Below are 8,598 nucleotides of genomic sequence, written 5' to 3'. Positions count from 1 at the left end.
TATCAGAAGACGAATAAACTTGAAGAAACAAATTCATTTCAATTTGTTCTGAAAACTCATTGACCATTTTCATTTTACTAAAACTGTTCAATTTTTAAAAAACAAAACACAAACGCGATTTGAAAATTTTTCATCAGAAGTTATTTCGGAAGAGCCTGCAAATGAACAAAATGGAGCAATTATAACAATTATTCTTGCGTTGAAATGGTGAAAAACTTATTCCACCATCAGTCAGATATATTTTCAATATATATTCATCGTTATTATTAATTCTTTTTTAGTCTTTATAATAACTTTGTTTTTCAATGTTTACGATAAGTCCAACTAAAACATTCTGTACAAACTTAACAGGTCTCTAGTGAATTTCAAAAAATGTAAACTTGAAATTTTTTTAATTACATTTTTGAGATGTGAATACATTGCGTTAGCTATTTTTAACACTAATTATAATTTTAATAATATATTTAAAAAATTGGTTTAGTTTAAAAATTTTGCTCGTGCAGTTTGAAAGAAGTTTCATTTTTGTTAAAAAAACTAAAGTGCAGACGCGTATTGAAGCAGCATGGATGAGGTTCACACTGAAATGAAAATGTTGAACGTCCATTCTCTGTCACGAATGAAAACCACACGCGGCAACGCGGCAAACACTCGTTTTTGCAAGCTCACAAATATCTGGAAATACAAACAAGCAAGATTTATAAATACCTTCATTCTCTAGAAACTATTTTCGAAAAGGATTATCACTCTGCAAAGATTTGTACCCTGAATTTAGATTTAAGAAAAGTAGTTGCTTTCGCCGTTGCAAATAAATATGTAAACAAACTAATAAATAACAAATAATTAACTAACTACTAACTAAACATTTTTGCCTATTTATTATTTCAAAACATTTTTATTTGTATAAATCATGTAAACATGTAAAAAACTGTAAAAAAAAAACAAACGCTGTCGGATGAACAATTTTTGGCACGAACTCATAGCGGTAGTACAAAATTTAGTCGTGTTGTTGAAACTAAATGAAACTTTTTCAAGCAAGAAACTTTTGTCGCATGCAGACGTATTTTTACGTGCTTATTATAAGTTTTTAAACAATAAACAATGCAAAAATAATTTTTCTTGGGTGAAATGTTGGCGGTTAGCCCCCACTAACGCATTCTAAGATCAATTATCATTTATCAAAATGTAAACGTGTGATTTCTATTGCTCAGAGTCATTTGACCATCCAAATAAACGATCGATCTGTCGGTGGCTCAGTGCAACGTCCAGCATTCATCAGTGTCGGGGAAACATGTGACAATACATATTTGAAATCTGTTGACTTTTATACTTCTTCTTTTAATATAAAAAATCAAAAAACTCTAATTTAAAAATATATTTTAAATCACGAAATTCCACTATGATTTCTTTAATTTCAATAATTGTAGTACGTTTTATGTGTACAATCAGACAGACAGAAAAAACGTTAATTTTTTTGGTAATAATTTCAAAATCATTCACGGCGCGATTGTCGTATCGCTTGACTGCATGCTTCACATCAATTACTAGCCTCGCCAGCGTTGAAGTCATTTCAATCACCGAGAGCCATTATCACCATCGTAATCTTATCATCTTCTCTATCATCGTCTCCACCATCTGCGTCATTGTCCCCATCATCTCAATCATCATTAATACCTTCTTCTTGCCCACAGCATCACCGTCATTGTTGTTGTCATTGTATGAATTGTTCTTTTTTTCATCATTGCTTCACACGAGCATCACCGTCAGCTATTTTATTGAATATCATATTATTGTCAGTCTCATCTCTTTCGTAATTATTCACTTCATCCTTGTCAACCCTTTTTTAATTTTTTGTTTTTTTTTTATATGTGAGTCTCTGTATATTTTCCTTCATTCGCCGTTTCAATTCTCATTGTGCTATTATTTATATCACCAAATCTGAAACCTCATCAAACTTGATCACTACTACATTATATTCATCATATTAGCACACTATTTTATTTTTATTATCATCATCCTTATTGTCATCATATGCTCATCACTACCTCACACATCATCCCAGCCAGCATCACAATTATAATCATTGCCATCATCACAAACACTGTACTGAGAAAACTTACAAGAAAAAAATAAGATTTGGAATGCCACTTATTCAAAATTAAATTAGTTTTATATCCTCCATTTTCCCAATTTTGATTATTTTAATTTTTTATTAGAAGTCAAGTTAACATTTATTTTCCATATTCACCCGGTTAATATCATATATATGTATTTTGAAATTTTGTGTTAATCGTTTCTATGTTGAAATCTACGTTTGAAATAACCACGTTTGAATGTTTCTAATTAATTTTATGAACATCTTTTAAAGTTAAATCTTTCTGCTAACGAAATTACTTCGAAATCCACAACACGCGTGATCACGAGGGAAAATGCGCTCATGAGATTTTCAAACAAAAAATTTTCAGACCAATCAATTCTATTCTATGAAACTTTCATTTTCTAGAACTTGTTAACATTTACATAAAATAGTAAACTTTCATGGATTGTATTACTTTAATTGAATATTTTAAATTCATGAGATGGTAATAATAAAAAAATATTTGAAGTTGAAATTGTGTAATTTTCATTTATATAAAAAAATAAAAACATTTTAACTTGAAGAAATAACCACAAACCTTGTTTGACCTGTGTCAATATTTCGTCATCGAGACCATATTCTGAGAGGCCATCTAATTCATGTTGCTCTTCAGGGCGAATATTGCTTTTGATTATAAAAAAATTATGAATAAAACAAGAAATTATTTCGATTAAATTTTTGAAATGAGAAAAAATTAAGGTCTGATGTATGTTCTGATGTGATCTGACGTCACTCAACATTCTTTATATTTATGAACACAAACTGCATGCAAACAGAATTGCCTTACTCATGAAGTCTTGCAGGCCGGCATACTGGTACACGACACTATACTATATACGTACGTGCATGCATTTACGGACGTTCTTATATGAAGTTAAATGTATCCTTTATAACAATGCATCAATTTAACATTAACATTTTGTCTACTCAACACTTTTTTAGGATTTTTTATCATCGTTTTGTATATATTGTTTGAATTTTAATAAAATCTGTCGTTTTGTTTATTACAAAGTGTATTCGTTTATTGCCAAAGTGTATTATTGAAACTAAGGTCGACAATCTAACAAGATGAGTTATAATAATGACAGTTGAACATAGCAAGCAGGGTGAAAGATTGTCAACCAAAAAAGTTTCAAACTGTTCCACTTATTGTGGAAACATTTCAAATGCTAAACAGCTGCATCAATAAATTTAACGGCGTCAAAAAACGGAGAACGTGATGAATTAAAAATATAAAAAGATGATGAGAAAGTTTTGGTTGTAAAACTATGATGACATTTTTGCCGTTTATAAAAGGATGGCAAATGAGATAGAAAAAAAAACTTTTGTTTAGAAGTAATTCAAAAAGTGTAATTACAGGGTTTAACAACATAATGTAAAAATTGAAATTTTTACATTTATAACGAAAATAAAGTTAAAAATTGTGCTTTCTTGAGGGTACCAAGAATATTGATAACTAAGAAACCAACCATCCGGTTAACAATTCATAGCATAATATATTTTTATATATAACCAGGAAACAAATAACCTCTCCCAAAAACCATGCAATAAATCAAAATTCAACTTTAACATAGAAAAATAAATCAACAACAAGCCTCTATTTTGACGTCTTATTAAAAAAATTAATGAATTTGAACCATAGTTCCTACTAAACCAACCAACTGTCCATGAGCTGTGCTTCAGCGAAAAATGTTGCACTCGGTGAAATGATTTTGACCTTCGCCAGACGCGCATGCATCCGTCAGATGTCGGGCGTTGAAACGTTGAATTTCGAATATTCGCTGCTCTTTATGATACGATGGCTGCAAGGCATTTTGTAAAAAATTCAACCTAAGAAGAAATAATTAAATACGAACCATTCATAGAATCAAATTGATGAAAGTAATAATAATGGCAAACTGGAGTAATATGTAGCCTACATTGTTTTTAAATATACTGTATCTGTATGTGAATAAAAAATTTCGGTATTATTTGTACCTATTCACCATTTTTTAGATTGCACAAAGCGGAACACAGGCGTGCAGTCAGAGAGAGCACATTGTCATTCGGTGGGATCTCTCGACTGCTACGTTGCATTCATACCAATGTGAGCTTGAATGAATACGTACAATTGAACAACCCCTGTACAATTAATCATTGCTTGCTAAGCATCATTTCACATTTTTTCCTTAATTTCCTTCCTCAGTGCTTTTGAAATGTAAATTTTCATCTTATTATTTCTTATAATTTTTTGAAACATTTCGCAATTTTGACCAATACGTTTTCACAAACAAATCACCAAATACTCATTCACTAGCGCTTATTCTAAATTGTTTATGCTAAAATAAGATGCAATTTTATAACATTAAACCGTGTAAAAATTACGTAAATGTGTCTTTAATATTTTTGTTACTATAAACAAATTTTTTTCACTAATAAATTTTTTTTAATTTATTAACTAAATTTAATTGGCTTGGGCCTGAAATTATCTCAAACAATTTTCAGTAAAAAAATGTAAACGATTAACTCGTGTCAATCGAAGGCATTTCTTTTCATCCATTGCATTTTTTTTTATTAGTTTTCAAATTAAATAAAAGAAAATTGGCATGGGAATTTACAAATTAATTTTTATTCTTTGTTCAAGGAATCTTCTTATTAAAACGAATTTTCTATATTTATATCAAATATCACCAATAAATATTTGAAAAAAAAGCTCTACTAAAAACCAAAAGAATTACTAATATAATAATAATAATAAAGTTAGTACTAGCTAGTACAACTAGTAGTAATAGTAGTAGTAGTAAAAGTAGTAGTAGTAGTAGCAGTAATAGTAGTACCTAGTAGTAATAATAGTAATAATAATAGCAATATTATTAATATGAAATTTTTAATTTTTTGTCATTAATCGACAAACGTCTTGCTTTGTGAGGTAGTTTGTCACGCATAGCTTGACTTATGGCATGGATGGTCGGTCGGTTGGCCTACAACAAGAAAAAACATCCATCCATTTCACCATCACCTCGCTACAATGTGAGAAAATTTTTAAGTCATTACAATGTAAGATGAATTACCATCATTATAACTTATAACATGATGTTGGATGTACCATCATCATGCTTGTATATTATTTGCATCGTCACTATTGTTTTCAAATGTATCATGCATCATCATCATATGGGGATACATGATACATTATTATGAAGGATTCAAATTGTTACATAAGAAAAACTACATTACAACTGTACATGTACAAGCTCTTCATATGTTTTATATTGCCATTAATGTGTTTCAAAGCACGATATTATTTAATCCATTCATTATAATTTTTTATTATACAACTTTTTTTAATGTTTATTTGTTATTAAATTTCTTTATCAGTTTAATTATATGGATTACGTACTAAACCAATCGTGTCATTATGATGGCCTAGTCAAGCTATACATTATAAGGAGAGGCTCGATACATTGTATAACGTGTTTTGTAAGTTTAAATGTTTATTTTAAGTATTGTTTTAAAATGATGAACTTACAACACATTTTTTCAAGTGTTGATTTTAGAAGCGCTCATTTTATTTTCGTCATTCTGTGCAGTTGAACAAACTGTTGTTCTGAAGACGTTTTCTGAATGTGTTGCGAAATACAGTGCTTAAATATTTCAAATCAGTAAGTAATCCTGTCCGAATTGGTGCAAATGACATTTTAAAACTTTAGTATTACTATGTGAAGGTCTATATGTCTATATCTGTTTGCACCTATAATAAATTTCGGAAACGGGTTGGTTTAGTTTTCCAAGTTAAATTAGAGCAACTCCAACTAAAACATTTGTTGAGAAAAGGACAAAAAGGTAAAAAAACATGAAACTTATTTTTCAGGCCAAATCTGTACAACCGTTCCCATCATCGACTCGAAGCCAGCACCTCCCGCATACCATCGTTTCGTGCAAAAACACATTCTAACAGATCAGCAGACCAGAAACAATTGCGGAAGACATTGCACTTCTACCACTTGAACTAATTCACTGACCAGTAAAAATGCAAATATAGAATTAGAATCGACAAAGCATCAGATGTTAAACTGATAAACTGATGATGCATCATCGTGTGATTATTAAAAAAAAAAACAATGGATGCTCAGAGAAGTTAGTGGATAATTACCGGCCTGTGCGGACATCATTGCGTGATAAAAAAAAATTGAAAAAAACTCCTGAAGCGGAAAAAAGACTAACGAAACAATTTATGAAGATTACTTCTTCCGAGAGTCACTTGTGCTCCATCTTTCCATGCATCTCTTTTGTTCAACGTGTTCTCCGAGGTTCTCGGAGGTATTATAGCGTGCATTCTAAATGAATGAATCAAAAACGTTGTTATTATTATAGAAGAAGCTTGAATTTGAGATGATGTTTTTTCATAATTTTAATGAAGTTTGAAAGATGTACAAAATAAATAATTCATTGCACGTGCAAATGCATGTGATTGTATGGACAATTCAATTAACGATAAATAAAAATATATCATTTAAGTTAGTTTCTATGAATAATTAGTTAACTAATTAATATGGTTGAAAAAGTTTTATATAAGTGGTTGACAGTAAAACTTCCCTGTCAACAATTTGTTTAAGGTATTCAATCATTGAAAATAATTTCATTATGTTTGCTTTTATGAAAAAAAAACGTTAAACTTGAAGAAACAATATATCGCTCAAATTATCAAGATTATCTTCAAACTAAATTGGTTCTTTCGTATGCATTCATTATCTGTTTTCATTATTTGATAGTCACTATCAAGAAGAAAAATTTACATCAAAAATTGTTATTTTAGAAAAGCATAAATAAATTAAAAACGTTTTAAACGAAATTCCCAAAGTTTCAGCTATTTTTAAAAACGGAAATGAGACGAAATGACTGAAAGTGGGTGCGCTGTGTTATGAATGTTAGGTATGGGGCGCGTGTTTGTGTGTTAACTAAGGTAATTATTATTTACTTCAACTTTTTTAATGAAGACAAGCAGATTAAACCAATCAATATAACTTTTATAAACAAAAATATTATTTTTTAAAACAATTATGAAAATAAAAAGTTGAAGAAACCACACAAAATGGTATTTTGTTGTCGCAATAATAACATTTATAATTTAAAATTTCTAAACTTTTGCCACAATAGATATATTCACACTTCTAGCAGGCGAGATTTGATTTAAGAGGAGAGGCAGCATAACTCAGACAAGTTAGTGCTCTGTTTTATTTCAATACTTGAGAACGTCACATAATTATTTGCCACTTGCTAATATTACTACAAATTTATAATAATACTACTAATTTTACTACTACTTCAACAAAACTAATCACAAATGAAAAAATATGATTACAATTTAAAATTTTTCTTTTCTAGCTTTTACTACCCCTATGGAACTATACTTTTTCGTTATTATTTTATACAATTTCATTGCGTTTGTCAGATTCTGAATTTTTTTAATGAACAAGAAAAACAACTGCTACTTTTCTATATGATACCTATGTGCTCTTTTATTGCACTATGATCATTATTATTGAAACCAACAGAAAAAATCTTTCCCTACTCAAGCGTTATATATAAAAGATAAAATTATCCCAAACAATTTCATTCATAAAGATGCTAACAGATAAAGTTATTCCAAACATTTCCTTTCATAAAGATGCTAACAGATAAAGTTATCCCAAATAATTCCATTCATAAAGATGCTATCTTTTCAAACGAAAATTTTTTCCTACTTTTTTTCATTTACGATCTGGTCTAATAATCAAACGTAGCAAAAATAATAACGTGCAGGTTTTAATTGTAGAAATAAATTCGGAACTGTATATCATTCAAAAACTTGTGTCCCAACAGAATTGGAGTGGAATAAGTAAAGAGTAATAATATTTTAATAATAAAAATCATAAAAACAATAATAGAAATAATAATAATAGTAATAATAAAAATTATAATAATTGAAAAACAGTGAGAGAAAATAAAATATCGATAGAAATTGTCACGTTAAATAATATAGCGAGGCGCTCGTATCTCTATCGCGATGCCTGCAAACCAACATATTTATCGTTCATCATTTTATCATTGAAGGTGTGTGCTTCGTAAGCGAGAAAGTTCGACAAGAACATCAAAAACAACAACAACAATATAAAGAACAGCTGTAACAACAACAACAACAACAAAGAACCACAAGACTACCGAAACAAACAATGACATCAATGATACGTACATAATCAATCAGAAAGGAATACAATCATCATAAAATGCCACGAGGCAACCCTGCATAAAAATGCATCGAGAACTTTGCTCTTGGCCAATGCACTGAACGTATATATTCATTCATTTGCTCCTCTCTGTGATAATTAAGTTCGGATTCCATAAGCAAAGCCTTGCATATTTAGCGCCTGAGAGTATATGAATGGGCTGACATGAAAAACTCGACGTGGCAATTTTTGTTATTGTTGTTTAAATCAGACAAGAAA

Source organism: Helobdella robusta (genome assembly GCF_000326865.2).
Source record: "Helobdella robusta unplaced genomic scaffold HELROscaffold_12, whole genome shotgun sequence".
NCBI lineage: Eukaryota > Metazoa > Annelida > Clitellata > Rhynchobdellida > Glossiphoniidae > Helobdella > Helobdella robusta.
Note: the sequence above shows the minus strand (reverse complement) of the source record.